Raw genomic sequence first — 16,458 nt, forward strand, 5'->3', positions numbered from 1 at the left:
GTAAAGTATGGACTAGGTGTGGTAGACAGGGAGGAACCAAGCAAGACCCATTTGATCAAAGTCCTCTCTGTGTTCCATTATCTCTAGATGGCCCAGCAAACATTTGTTTACTAAACATTAACTCTTTTCTTCTTCCTGTGAATTAGCTCACCTCCCTTTGGAGTCCCAAACCCCTACCTTCTTCTCCTTAGTCAAAATGACATACATAATTCATCTTACCTTACTGTCTTTGGAATTCTTCATGCTTATGTGTATTCCCCTACAAACATAATAGAATTTGATTTTCTCTTGTTAATCTGCCTTATGTCATTTTAATTATTTGACCAGCCATGAGGGGAAGGGGGAGAATATTCCTGCTTCAGAATACTTCAGAAACAAGGGGTATGCACTTATCAAAATGAGGGGCAAAGTGGAGTTGCAAATTTTATTTTATCTTAAGATGCCAGTGGAGTACTGGCATCTTAGGTGCCAGTACTTTTTAAAAGATTTCCAAATCTCTATTCTGGGATGCAATTAAATTGCTTTAAAATAGTTGATCTTTGTAAGAATTTATTTTAAACTTTGTTAGAAGGGACCAAAGCAGTCTTTAGAGTTAATTTTGCCTCACTGATGAAGCAATAAATACTCTTCTGGGTACCCCACCTAACCCCCGCCCCCATGTGGCTGATGGGAATTCCAACAATTTCTGGCCCTCTCTGTGCTCAGGGGATTGTTTTGATTGCTCCCTTTTGGTGGTTTTTTTCCCCTGCTTTGAGAAGTCAGCTGAAGATCCCAGACTCTCAAAGATGTTTGGAGCGCCCTCTCTCTCTCCCTCCCTCCCTCCCTCCCTCTCTCTCCCTCCCTCCCTCTCTCTCTTTCTCTCTCTCTCTCTCTCTCCCTCCCTCCCTCAATCTCTCTCTGCAGCTCTCTCCTCTCCAGTATTTTTCCCTAAGAACTCTAACCACATCAGCCCTCCCAAACTCCCAAATCTGTCTCTTTAGCTCAAAATACTTACATGTGAGAAAGCAAGACTGTATTAAGGAAATGAAGCATCATGATCAAATTGACCAAGTTTATGCATCAATCCATACAATCTGTGTGAATTTTCTCAAATAATTACAAGTTGGTATGATCCCCTTTCCTAGAAATCCCAGACATTTCTGAAATACAGAACAAGTACACTTCCCAGGAAGTTTTATTAAGATGTTTAATTAGCAGAATATACTATAAAACACATATACCTATAACTGAGATTTCTGAGATAATTTCAATGTGCAAAACCCAATATTCTTACACCCCAGATAAACTGCCAATACCTGAGTTCCCAGCATTCTTCCTGTGGCCTCTATATCGCATGCTTTTGTAGTAAACAAAGATGGAATTCCTGGCCAACAAATGTCCCTATTTTCAGAGAACTTGTTGCTCTCCCACAGTTGTGGGTCCTGCAGTCATGTTGGAATCACATACCCTTGTACCCACAAGAGTAGAGTTATACAAGTCAAGATAAGCTCAGAGAATTCTCCACCTACCAAAATTTGGAATGAAACCTAGAGATACCAGTTAATTTCTTTGATGTCTGAACTGAAATGACCTTTACAATTACCTACAGCTGTTACATGGAAAGTCCAAGAAAGTTGATCTAAAGAGAGAAGAGAGTAAAGATGAGATGCAAAGAGAAACAGATGATTTGGGAGAGAGTAAATGAGGTTATAATAGCTTTACAGTCCTCAGTAACCTCTATGTGTGAGACACATCTGTGTTTCCTGGCATTGAGTTCCAATAAGAAATTATTTTAATAAATTCTCCTTTTTCATTTAAACTATTATAACAGAAAAATTGACCTAGCATGCCTTATGGAATGCAATCAAACTGCAACTTTATTTATCTCCCCTTGTCCTTTAAACTTCATTCAGTGAAAGAACATTTTTCTCTTGTCCTTGCATGAAAATTCTTTCTCTAGTAAACCCCATAAGTTTTTGTTCTCACTTAAAGTATAAAATGACCTCCAGTCACTTTAAAATCCAAAAACTGCCTCACTTCTCTAATTATCAAGGCGTAGGTAATAATTCAAACTCAGTTTTCCTCTCACGCTACTACTGATGGTTAGCAACTTACAAGCGGAAAGGGAGCGAAGCTGAGGGGGGTGCATCATCTTTCTTTCTCTACTCACCATGTCTCCTCTGCTAACTGCAGTTTCTGACATCCCCAGGTTTGAATCCAGTTGGGAAAGAGGGCTTGGGGTCAAGAACAGCCACACCGGAAGTGCAGGGATCATCTGGCAATAGGCCCCTCTCAATGACAGATGTACAGATGCTGACCTATTTCATCAGAACCTTTGTGAACTTTCTAGAGGAATACCCTTCTCACCTCATGCTTAATCTCTTGGGCTGTAATACCTGCATTGTGACAAATACACATGTTCTTTTGGTAGTCCTTTCCTCTTTGACCCCCAGATTCCCAGGAATCCAGGTAATTCATACCACACAAAACTCCCTCTTGGAATACTCAAGCTATCTGGGAAGTTCTCTTGGACAGAATTATAAATGGCTTCACCACTTCTGTGTTTCCTGTGAGGTCTACTCTTGGTGCATGGGAAGAAACATTCTTTGCACAGCTGCCACTAGGAGTGGGTTACATTTCAAACAGTCCTCTGTTCTCTTTCTTTGCCCTGCTGCCACCAGCTGACAGCAACAGCCCCTCACCTAGACCAGCAGATACATCTTAGTTTCTGAGTTGTCCTATTGAGGTAGCACTACCCTCACTTCTTTCTCATGGAGGAGTGGAAATCAAGGCAAGAGTTCACAACTCCCTTCTTCCCTGGATCACTTTATGCAATTGGCCTGGGTCATGGTCTCTGAGAGAGGTCCAAGAGTTTAAAAACAAACTGTCCATTTTTTAAAAATTTCAATATAGGACCTTTTCTTTGTGTGTAGCTCCCATTGCATCCTGATGCCACAGGCAAAAGTTAAATTTTATCATGTATCATTAACATTAGTTGGTTTCTATTACTATCCCTCCCACCCCTGACAAAGAACCATTAATGAGGCACTCACAGTATTCATGGAAAATATCTACATTATAGGCTTTATGAACCTGAAGGTAAATCTCACTGTTGAATGACTGTGAATGTTCATGGAATGTAAATATTTGCTGAATCAAGAATTTGAATCACATTAGCTAACAAATGATCTAGCAAACTATTCTACATCTTTATCCATATGTTATCTTGATTTTCTTTACCTGAGTAAAACAGAAAGTAAATCTTGTGGAATGGTTTAAGGAAAAGATCATTCTTATTTAGAAAATAGAAGTTGTAAAAGTATCAAAGTATCAAAAAATCAAAGGCTGGGATTGTAGAATATGACTGTGGCTTAAATCTATGATTATTAGAACCCACCAGACAATTCATTCATTGAACAAATATTAATTGGGCAGCTAGCATCTGCAATCCATTATGATGGGAGCTAAGTATAAATGCTGAATAAAATGAGCATGATTCCTGCTCCTTTGAAGCTTTCTATCTATATTCACTCTAGTTAAAAACAAGAAAAAAAAAGATTCATGAAATTATTTCCTCCAGTAACCTACTTACTCATCAAGAAAGAAAGAAAATTGTGATTAAAGGTAAAATCTGCTTAATTTATGGTGTGAAAATATGCACAGGAAACATGTGCCTTTAGTCAAAAATGTGAATCCTTAGAAAGCCATCTGCCATACAAATTCTTTTCATGAGGCAAACATAAAAGAACTGACCTTTAACAGAGTAAAGGTATAGAAAGGCAAAGAAATATTTTTGCTCTGTGTAATATGAAGTTAACAGGAAAAAGAATAAAAATAAGGTAATCACATTTCTGCAGAATTGCTCTCCTCCAATCTGAAGAAACTAACAAAGGATGAAGGTTGTAGCCTGGAACAAGTGCTCAGTGTCTGCTGAAGAAAATGCCTGCAAATACACACACACACACACACACACACACACACACACTTCATACGTAGTACACAGAACAGCTCTCCTCATTCATCAGTGCTGCTTTCATTTTGTACCCTCAAGGAGGATGAAGGTTGATATTATAATAATGATGACATGTAAGATACTATAGGGTTTATTTTGCTAGCAGAAATCTGACTTTAAATTTTATAAACTACCTTATTCCTCTATTTATGGGTTACTTGGACATTTCATTTATATTTTGCTTTATTAGAGAGATATATAGGATATGGATTATGAAGAATTATCCCTAAGATTGTCAAGAGACCTACCAGTTGCACCTAAAGTCAGCTGATATACCTGGCTTCCACCAGTGCTGATACCTAGGAGCAGTCAGACAAACCCATAAATCATGAATATTTAGAAACCTGCTTTAAAACGCTTTATCAAAAATGAGTGTCGGTAACCTGCATTGTTATTTCTGGATATTTTGCATGTACTTTGCCAGGGTCTACTATGATTTAATACTAATTGGTGATTCTTTTCTAGATTTTGGAAACCAGAACAGCCTCTTGAGGAACAATTCCCCATTAGGGCTAATTTATAATCCAGCTCAGGACACTCTTGAGATCAAAAGGAGGAGCTATTACAAGATATGGAAACAACCCAAATGCCCATCGACAGATGAATGGATAAAGATGTGGTACATGTATACAATGAAATGGTACTCAGCCATAAAAAAGAATAAAATAATGCCATTTTCAGCAACATGGATGGACCTAGAGATTATCATATTAAATGAACTAAGTCAAAGAAAGACAAATACCATATGACATCATTTATATGTGGAATCTAAAATATGACACAAATGAACTTATCTATGAAACAGAAACAGACTCACAGACATAGAGAACAGACTTGTGGTTGCCAAGGGGGATGGAGGATAGGGGAGGGATGGATTGGGAGTTTGGGATTAGCAGATGCAAACTATTACATATAGAATGGATAAGCAACAAGGTCCTACTGTATAGCACAGGGAACTATATTCAGTATCCTGATAAACCATAATGGAAGCGAATATTAAAAAAGAACATATATAGATGTATACCTGAATCACTTTGCTGTACAGCAGAAACTAACACAACATTGTAAATCAACTATATTTCAATAAAATCAATTTTTAAAGAAGGAGGAGCACTAATAAATATGCCAAAACAAGAGTTATAAACCAGCAAGCAGCAACTCATGGTCACTCTAGCTGAATTTTCAATCTCTGAAAGCAGAGTCTAGGATATTTGCTTTCCTTGAATAGAATAATAAAAATGCAACTTCAAAGGAAGCAGAGATGTCACAATGTGAGGAGATACACAATGTGTGGAGGCTCATGGCTGAGCTGTGTGTATCTTCAACTGCTTAAACTGCTAAAGATAGTAGCAATGGAAGAGAGGAAAAAGACTTGATCTGACACCTCACTGCCCACACAGTGTCTACCTCCCCCAGATGGCGACTAACTCATAGGCTCTCTGAGTTAATAACTAGAGTGTTCTGTATGACATCAACTCATGAACCATGCAATCCCATAATAGGAACAACCAGACCATGTGGGAGCAAGAGCACATCCAAAAGAGCAAATTTTGCCAACTCACTTATCTAGAAATTGTGATTTTATGGGATTGCTTTGGGGAAACTTAGACTTAGCATAACTTACCAATTATTTGTCTTTAAATATAATTTATTTTCTGTATTTATATCTATACCACAGAACCTTTTATGTCACCAGGACTCTGACATTAGAATTATTGATGTAACTTAAGGTTATCTCTCTGATCTACCCAGCAGGATCCTAGGTCACCTCTCATATCCAGAAGGCTATAAATAAGTGCAATTTTCTCACTAATGATCTCTCAGAAATTTTTGTGTTATGCCAAGAGTATTTGTCTTTATTATTGGGACAGAAAGGCAAAACTGTATTTGAATAAATTACTTCTTGGGAATTATCTTTGCTACTGATACATTATCAAAATGTAAAATCATGAGTTTATAACACATTCTTTCTACCCCTTCATTCGTTTGTTCATTCATTCATTTATCCAACCAATATTTGTACCTACTATGCACTAGGCATTGTGCTCTGTTGTAAGGACACAATGATGGATAAAGCACAGCATGGCTTCTGCCTTTGTAAAGCTTTCCACTTAGTGAGGGAGACAGACCACAAACAAGTAAACAAACCTACAAGTCAAGCCTACGGTCCAAGTCACTAGAAAATAAAAAGGGGATATGTTTAGATAGAATAGTCAAAGAAGGCCCTTGGAGAAAGGAAGTCTTCACTTGCTCCATTCTTTCTATCTTTAGATTCTCTCTCTCTCTCTCTCTTTTTTTTTCCATTTCTTCAAATTTCTAATCTTAAGTGACATACCCTTATGAATTTGTTTTCTTTCTCATCGTATTTATTTGCTTGCCTTATTAATTTATTCTACACTTTTACTCCCTCTTATCTTGTGTATGTGGCCTGTCAGCTAGGAAATCTTATGGGAATTGACCACTTTTCTCTGGTATAAGGAAATTTAAGCCAAAACTTTATTGGTCATTAACCTCATGTTCACAACTTTGTCACATTATACTATTTAAGTATTTTAACAGTATTTAAAATACTGTTTAAGATGTGAAACAAGGGTCAGAGCATATTCTGTAACATTTTGTTTGAAATTTCTTGTATGACCCACATTGTTTTCACTAGAAAAAATAATTGACTCAGTTAGTGAGGCTACTTGTCCCATGAACATAACTTGGGTTTCTTTTCTTTTCCCTCTCACTCAAAAGTGTTATGGGAGACTTCTGAACATAGACAAAGCATCTGCAACATCACATAGAGGCATAAGAAGATATTTCTAATCGTTTTATGTAGCCAATTCAACAAATCCATTAAACTGCATTCAGTGGGGAATACAAGCATAACCTTGTCCCTTCAAGCTCACGGGCCAGCAGAGTGGAGAAATTTGTTTTCATTACTATGTAACACAAATTTGTCTAAGCTTCATTAGTCTATTGGTAGTAAATGGAGTTCATATTAACAATAATAACTCTAATTTCACTAGTTCTTATCTGATTGCTGAAGCATGGCCTTTGACTCCATGCTGAGGCCCCACTATTTCTGGTGTCTGCCATGTACTCTATTCTGTTCTTCCCAGATGGCACTTGTGTTCTGCAGTTTCTGAAAGGCACTGCGATCTCACATCCAGAACATGGTACCTTCAATGTTTATTTATAACCTACTCTTTTCCTAGTACCCAGCTTTGTTATCGACCTGGCTTACTGTGCCTGTATCATTCTATCCTCAGCATCCATCCTCTCCAAAGAGGCACCTCAAGCCCTGTGCAAGCAGATGTGAGCTCTCAGGTCATCCAATCAATTGGAAATAATTGGCTAAACCCAAGATAGATGGTCTCTGTTTACTTGGACCACAGCACCCCTAGGCCTTTTACAGCTGTGGTCCAGAGTTAAGAGAGAACAGCACAAGGGGGAGTGGGAGAGGGAAGGACTGGGAGTTTGGGATTAACAGAAGCAAACTATTATATATAGAATGGATAAACAGCAGAGGGAACTATATTCAATATCCTGTGATAAACCATAATGGAAAAGAATATGAAAAATAATATATATGTATATAACTGAATCACTTTGCCATACAGCAGAAATTAACACAACATTATAAATCAACTAAACTTCAATAAAAGAGAGAGAGAGAGAGAGAGTGATGCTCAGCTTCCCCAGCTATCAATCTCATTAAAGGGGTTAAGGTGGAGCCTCCAGGTTTGGTATAAGTTTGTTCCTCAACTAAATGACTGGAATTAATACCAAGCCTCCTCTAGATCTTCTACCCCTTTTATCAGAGGTCAAGAGGAAGTCTGTGTATTGAGGCTGACTATATCTCAAGATGGCTTTAACTATCATCTTGACCCTAGATCAGTGGATTCAAGAAGGAACCACAAAATCTAACCACTTCCTATTCCCAAAACTCACACCTTTGCCACAATCTGTGTTGATTCCAACAGGACTAATCTCATTATTCCCTTTATTCTCTATAATGTTACCATAAGAATTCAGAATCCCAAGATATCATCCATCACCTGCACCCTAATCTCCACTAGTAGATACAAATCACATCCTCTCTTTCCCCCACTTCCACCCAAACTTCAAAAACTCTTCCACCCTCTCCTCTGAAATTCACTATTCAGCATCATCAAAACCCTCCGTCTTAATATTTCTGAATATTTTCTTCATTTTCTAGCTTTAACAAAAGGCTGATTATTCCCTTAGAATACTCCTTCCCTTACAAGCATTTCAAGTGTTGGATTTTTTTTTCTTTTTTCTCTTTTTGCTTCCCACAGTCTTTACAGTATCGAGCTTGGAGATTCTCTGGGTTCTAACTGCCACTTCTACACTACTTTCCCTATGACCTCCGTGTTAGTAAATCCAGCACTCACTCTTAGTTTTCATCTCAAGTCACCCCTATTGCAGTGAATAACTTGCATTCCCTCCATGTACTTATTTCACTTGTCATCTGAGACATCATCTTCTCTTGGTTTTCCTCCAGCATCACTAATCACTTCTTCTCCATTTCCTTTGATAATTCTTTTTCTTCTCACTGATTTCTTAATGTAGAAGAGCCCCAAACTCTCTCATTCTTGGTGACTTCATTGAGTTCCATGGCTATACATTTTATGTATGAGATATATATATATCCATCTCAGCTCAGATCTCTCTCCTCAATTCTAATCTCATACATTCAATAATCTTCTCAGCAGCTTCACTTGGTTGTCTAATAGATATCTCAAACTTACTATATCCAAAAAGTTACCATATCCAAAATTGAACTGTTAATCTTACCCCCCACACTTGCTCTATCTACAACTTTCTCAAGTGAGGATAATTCCATACTTTCAGTTGCTCAGGTCAAAATTCTTGGAATCATTGTCAATTCCTTCCTTTCCTTCACAACCCATATCCCAAATACCAGCAAGTCCTATTGGCTCTGCCCTCAGAATATAATTAGAATCTGACCACTTCTGAACTCCTTCATTGTTACCATCCTAGTTCCATTCTGTATCATGTCTAGCATGGATTTCTGTTTTTCCCTTTGCTCCCCTCCTGTCTGTTCTCAACACAGCAACCAGAATGATCCCTGCAAAATGTAAATAATATAATATTTGTCACTCCTCAGTTCAGAATCATCCAATGGTTACCTTTTGTTCTGAGTACAAGCCAGTGTCCCTGAGGGCCTATAGGGCCCTACATAATGTAGCCTCTGCTATCTCTCTCACTTCCTCTCCTAGTTTTCTTCCCCTTGTTACAAACCGGGCACACTCAAAACTAGGGTCTTGCACTATCTCTTTCCTTTCCTTAGAAGTTCATTCTCCAGATTGTCACATGGGTGATCCCCTCACTATCTTCATGCTTTTGCTCAAATTATCTCCTCAACAAGGTCTATCTTACCCATTCTATTTCAGATTTAACCTGTCCCCCAATACCAGCCAGACTCCTGACTCCCTTTGTCCAGCTCTCATTTTTTCTCTTTTTCATAACCTTATCATTTTTTAACATACCATGTAGCTAACTTACTTATGATGTATATTACTCATTATCTGTCTCCCTTCCCATAAGGGCAGGAATTTTTGTTTTGTTCACTGACATATTCCAAGTTCTCAACATAGTGCCTGGCATAAAATACATGCTCAACAAATAAATATCTGTTCAATTGGCTTAAATTTGGGACCCAACAAAAATACTGTAAAATGTGATCTGTATTTTCAAAAAAGGATAAATAGAATATTCTAGGGAAGAAGATAAAGGAGATTATATTTCTTCTAGAAACACTGAGTAAAGCTTTATGAATAGGTAGAATTAAGTCTTGGTGACAGAAAAAATAATTACAAAATATGAGAGAAATGGAGATTACAAGGATTCTATTCTTAATGACTTAATAAAGTATAATAGAGAATGCAAGATGAAGATGTATGCAAGATCTCTGATTTGAAAGTATATTTGAGCAATTCAGGAAACATGTTGGAAATTTGTGTTTGTAGCTCAGGAGAGAAGTTTAAACTGGAAATGTATATTTGTGATTTTATGGTTAATGGGTACATCTATGAAGTATGTGACCATTAAGTTCAGAATATACAGAGAGAAGCAAATAATAACAGAAGGAAATGTCTTGGAAATATTTAGAGAGGTGAGGGAAATAATGTCATAATGCACTTGAAAAAGAGGAGGAAAAAATGGAAGTAGGAGAAATATAAGAATGGTCAGATGCTTAATGTCAGTGTTCCAGATCTTTGGTAAGTTGAATCTGAGCTATAGAAAAGTTCTATACACTCAATAAAGAATAGATCAAGATCATTAGAGTGGAAGACATGAAAGATTGATGAGATCAGAGTGATCAGAGTCATTAACATGAATGCTGAAGTCTGAAAGGACAATGACAGGTCTTGGCTGAAGAGAAACCTATGTACTTGCAATGCATTATGGCTACGAGTGCAGAAGATACCAAGTAAAGTGATAGAAAAATGTGGTTTATTTCTGTGTAATTACTTAAGCAGATGACACAATAGTAACCAGTTTTTACATTTTTAGTTAATGATCTGACAAATAAGTGGTGGAGCTCTGAAAGGGTTGCAGGGCTCTATAATAAGCCAAGTACATGAGAAAATAATAAATTAGCTACCCATAGAATCATAAGGAGAAATTACCATCCACTGTCCTTAGGTGACAATAGATTCAAAAGTCAGTTTTGTTTCATATGATTTAATATCTTATTATGTGGTGTTTCATTTATGTGAAATAGTTAGACTTCCTTACTGGAACAGCAATAACTGTTATGACATTACTTGCTATGAACATAAAACAATAAACTTGATAGTGATCAGTGACTTCCATTACATTCAGAACCTAGGTTCAATTGCTGGCTCAGGACACAGAAGTATACAAGGTCTACAAAAGATGAACAAACATTTTAATATGTTTTAGAAGTCCTAGATTTGTATATGAGCACTTCACCTGCAATTCACTTCTCTATATCTATTTTAAATGAGAAGGCCCTTTTCCTGTAAAGATTAAAAGATTAAAGATTTCATCTTTGTTCTCTATAAAAGTCAATGGCCAAGTTTTTTTCTTTTTTGTGTCATAAATCTATTTTCTATTTGATGTCTTGGGGTTCAGCCACATGATTTCTTACACTATGAATGATGATTTTACAGCTGAACCTTGGAACTATCTCTCCAAAAGCACATCTCAACATTAAATATTAAGACATTACATTAAAAAGGTAAGACACACAGGCAGCAGCAAAGATAATTAAAGTTACAAAGAAAAAACTAGACAGGAAAATAAGTGATCTAAGGATGATTCTGGTTGTCAAGAATTTTTTAAAATTTATAAGAACAGAAAAATCCAGGTCCTTTTGCACTCATTTCTCTCTTCCTTTACTCTGCTGATCTAATATCTGATATCAGTCTCAGTCTCTAGCACTCAAGGCAATCCTTAAACCTCAAATGAAGGTATACAGATTTTCTTTAAAACTTTTGTTTGTGATTATTTTGCCTTCAGAATAGAGGAAATGGGAGTTGCTAGTTGTCAAGTATATTTATGTAGCAAGTGTTTTGTTTGTGAATATCTTGCCTTGAGAAGAGATGGGAGTTTTGAGTTATCATGTTGATTTTAGTGTTGAATAGACTGCTTTAAGGAGACAGGCATAAGCTTGCATTTGTCAGCAATTGCTAACAATAAAATATGTTCATTTCTAGCAGGGTGGTATTTTCTTTCACTAAGAAGTCAAAAGTTAAAGACTTAATAAAAAATAAATCTCCCACTTGTGGTGACTGAAATAGAAAAAGGCACTCAAAGAAGATAAAAACCAGTGAGAGGAGAAGAACTTCACCAAAGGGCCAATCCTATCGTTCTGGAGCTTGTTAGAGAACCAACACAACTCCTTACCTTTGGATGAATTCCAAACTCCAAGAGGAAAGGGTCGTATTTAAATATTGAGACAATTGGGCGATATTAAATTTGTATAAATCCCTTGGTTGAGGGAGGTTTAAAGAAAAGAGGCTTCTGTGATTGGAACATTCATTAATGCGCCCTCTAAACTCCTTTATCAGGACTGTGACTTACTTTTGGTAGTACACCTCAGAGAGGTCAGCAGTATACTTAGTTCCCTGAGCGTAGCTGATGGCAAGTGACCACTAAAGAGCGCTGTACTCCCCAAGGGGCATCTATTAGTGCACAAGGCTCTGTAAGCAACAGGGACCAACTTCAGAGGCTGCGAAAACTATTCTTATCTTTGGTAAGGCATGTTTGGAGACTCTCTTGGATCAGCCCCTGACTCTTATTTATGGACTGGCTTCACGTTCTGATGGTAAAGCCCTTCATTTTCCTAATTTATTCTTGAAACTTAACCAGGTGAAGAGGCAACTCCAACGACAAACTTCTCTCACTAACAAGAATTTTTATTATTCCCTTCTCTCTACTTTTACTAAAGTTAGAAATCATACTCAAATGAGAATTTAATATTTTTTTCTAATCACAAAATGAAAATGAAGTATTTGTAAATCCACAGGATTAAAGAACACTTTTGAAGGTAGAGGATACAGTGTTTCGTACCTGACATTATTCCATTACACAGCAGTGTTATTAATCTTTCTTGCTTCTTCACCGAACTTGAGTGATCAGGCATCCTGTCTGTTGCTTCATTATAATGTGTTCTTCAACAGTGAGCCAAAGATAGATGTCAAGCTTCAAGTAGAGGTTCATTTACCTTCATGTACTTTGCAGGGAAAGCCTCTGATGATTATGTAAGATGCCATCAGAATTAATTATCAAATGGATGAATGAATTTTAAAATGAGGTTATAATTCATTGACCAGATTCTTGTCCACTATTCTTCAATTAGGGTGGGTGTATTCCATCTTGGATTAACATTCTTCTTTCTTTTTAATTGATCTCTTGTCATCCTTGAACAAAAAGTCATTTGTTAGTGTAGGAAGCAAAGTTAAACAAGGAGCCTACTGATGTTGAAGAATTTTATCTCATAGAAAACATGGCATGCAGAGTGCTTGCACTAGATAGAAATGGACTGCACATACACATACACACACAAATACACCCTGTTGGAATTATGTTAATCAGGGTTGATATTCAAAATATGTTACAACTAGTACAGTATAGACCCAACAACTAGAAAGAATAAAATGCCTAATCAGAATGAGCACAACATACCCATTGGTATAGCCAGATTTATACATTTTGATTGAATATTAGCTTTGGGAAATATGATTTATTCTTCTTATCTTTAATTCAATTTAAAATTAAAATGTCATTTATAACTTTCAAGCAGGAAATTCTATAATTCTATAATCTTCATTGATATTTGCAGTGTAAACTAGGAAATACAACCTCAAATGCTAAGGGGCAAGGCAGGAAGTCAAAGCCAGGAAATAAAGCTGGGAGGGAGTGGCAAAGTGTAAAACAGGAGAATGCATTCCCCAACCAAAAATATTCAAGTTCAAATATTCATAAAACTTCTGGCTAAAAAAACAACATGCTCAGATTCTGTCTCATGTTCAGACTTATAAGCATTCCTAAGTCCAATAAATATCTTCAAACGTTGTCATATATTCCAATCTAACCATCTATTTCTGAAATACACTGCATTCCTCATGATGGCCTATGTCTTTATGTCAAGAATGTAAAATCATTTATAATAAAAATAAATAAAAATCAAAGACAAAAATTTCCCTCATGCATCTCTTAGACTATAAACTGGGAGGTCAGAGACCATCACTTATATCATCCTTACACCTAACATGGTGTTCCTCATTTGATGTTACCCAATGCAGAATGAATTTTTTAAAACTTTGTTTATTAGTTCTTTTAATATTTTAAAATAAGAAGGCTATAATTTTTCCAAATGAATGATAATAAAGTATAAATATAAAACTACTTTCCAAAAGTCACTATAAATTATGAAGGGCAACAAAAAAGTGTGCAACACTATTACTAAATTATAGGTCAAATTACTCAATATTAATAAAAGCTATATGGAGAAAGAATAAATATGACCGCAAATACCACCAACAATTTCTTTACCCTATCAAAAGATTTTGCCAACTGAGTATAATTCATGAGCATCTTGAAACCTACAAAGTTATCCAGAATTGGCAAACCAACCTATTCATTCATTCAATGGGATTTCATGAGAACCGTAGCAAATTCATTAGAGCACCATGGAATCAATGCAGAAATTCCTTGTGTATGCTTTGATTCTAAAGGGGCTTCAAGGAAATTCTTTCAAGTATTGATGAGGAAACTCACAGTTCAAGACTGACCACTGGAATACAATATAGTACCCAGTTTTCCTTAGGCTTGATACTTCTCCAGCAAACCATGCACAGTGGGGTCATTCCTCAAGATCATGTATACACTGCTCTCTTTGTATCCTCATCCTTGGGGAGGTTGGTTCCAGGACCTCCAGAGATACCAAAATTTGCTGATGCTCAAGTCCCTTATATAAAATGGCATAGTATTTGCACATAACTTATGCAATCCTCACAAATACTTTAAATCATCTCTAGATTACTTGTAGTATCTAACACAAGGTAAATGCTATGTAAATAGTTACCAGAGCATGGCAAATTTAAGTTCTGCTTTTTGGAAAGTTCTGGAATTTTTTTCCCAAATATTTTTGATCTACCAGTTGGTTGAACCCATGGTTGCAGAACTCATAGATGCAGAACCTCTGCATATGGAGGGCTGACTATATATAGAGAAAGATACAGTGCATGTTATATATACCAGTTCTCAAATCCCCAAAGTCTAACTATTTCTTCATTTGCCCCCAGTGTCCTATTTGTGTATCTCAAATCTCGATATTTTAATTTTGTGGATAAAAATTAATTCAAGAATTTGAAGAAAGTAAGCTGGGAGGAATAGATATAAAAAGGCAAGAGGATTAAGTTATAACACAGTGACATTCATACCTGATGACCACATTCCCAAGGTCATTGGACAAATGATAAAAATAAAATGCAGACACTAATGGGAGTTTTCTCCAAGGCAACAGGAATTAGAACATACCTCATACCAGGAAAATGCATCAAACAACACACTTTGCAAAGCTTGATGGCACAGAATTAGAAAGTATGCCATATACTACTTATAATTCACATTTTTAAAGATACTTTGAGATAACACTGGTCTCTCACACTAACTGATGACAGTTTATTTCTTGCTGCTATGGCAGCTTGTATGTGGTGGTAGGTGATTAAAGGCTGGCATCTCCCTGTTTTGACAATTGATGAAGTCTGAAAAAACATTTCTTAAACAGAATTTATAATAGCAACATTAATCAGGTTTTCAAATCACTTGATTCTCAGATGATACCACAATTTTTTATCTTTCCACTGACTACTAATCTCTTAAGGAGAAAAATGTCATGTAATGGGTAAACTGTATGTTTATTTACATTTCTCCTCTTAAATAGCTACCAACTTTTAAATGCCTTGATATAAGAGAAACTATTAATTGCTTCAATAAAATCTATCTCAAAGATAAACTTTTAGCTAGTGAAATGCAGGGTAAATCAGAGAATAAATATATTTATTCCAAAAATATTAACAAAAATCTATTGAGAAGTCCCATTACATCCTGAAATAGGATACGTAGATAGATAGAGATATATCTTCACAGAAATCATTACTCAGATTCATTTCTATTGCTGTCAATGAATTCTTGATTAGAAAAAAATATTCACATATATTCTTCATTCTAAGGTATCAAGAATATGATTCTGTCTCTGTCATTTAAACTAAATAATAACATGATAATTCTGGTATAACCAAAGATTTTATAGTCAATCCTAATTAATTTAATCTCTTGAATGTCTGTGGATTGAGTAAGGCAAAGATTTCTATAATCTAGACAAATACAACATTGAAAGCAATTTTTACATGCAGGTTACCAACTAAACCTTCAAATGAAAATGCAGACAGCCAGCCTTGAATATAGATTGCCTTGTAAGCCCCTAAACGGAGGATCCACTTGAGCAATTCCCTGACTTCTGACCCATGAAAATTGTTAGATTAAAATGAGAGTTGTTGTAAGCTTACCTCAGGAAACAAGAAAAATCTCAAATAAAAATAACTAACCTTACACTTAAAGGAACTAGAGAAAGAAGAACAAACAAAACCCAAAGTTAGTAGAAGGAAAGAAATCATAAAGATTAAAGCAGAAATAAATGAAATAGAGACAAATAACAGAAAAGATCAATGAAAACAAAAGCTGGTTCTTTGAATAAACAAAATTGATAAAATTTTAGCCAGATTCATCAAGAAAAAAAGTGACAAGGCCCAAATCAATAAAATCAGAAGAGAAAAGGGAGAAGTTACAATGAACACCACAGAAATACAAAGGATCAAAAGAGACTACTATGGGGCTTCCCTGGTGGTGCAGCGGTTGAGAGTCCGCCTGCCGATGCAGGGGACAGGGGTTCGTGCCCT

The 16,458-nt window shown here is 36.2% G+C and overlaps 1 long non-coding RNA gene across 1 annotated transcript in view; it reads right to left on the bottom strand.

Moving 5' to 3' along the window:
• Positions 1-12,859: 12,859 nt before the first annotated feature.
• LOC307052567 overlaps positions 12,860-16,458 on the bottom strand; it is a 36,664-nt gene continuing 33,065 nt past the window's right edge. Inside the window, exon 3 of the long non-coding RNA XR_013810868.1 lies at positions 12,860-12,915. This is a non-coding gene — a long non-coding RNA (uncharacterized lncRNA). The remainder of the gene's footprint in view (positions 12,916-16,458) is intronic.

The sequence above is a fragment of the Hyperoodon ampullatus genome (genome assembly GCF_949752795.1).
Source record: "Hyperoodon ampullatus genome assembly, chromosome: 4".
In the NCBI taxonomy this organism is placed as follows: Eukaryota; Metazoa; Chordata; class Mammalia; order Artiodactyla; family Ziphiidae; genus Hyperoodon; species Hyperoodon ampullatus.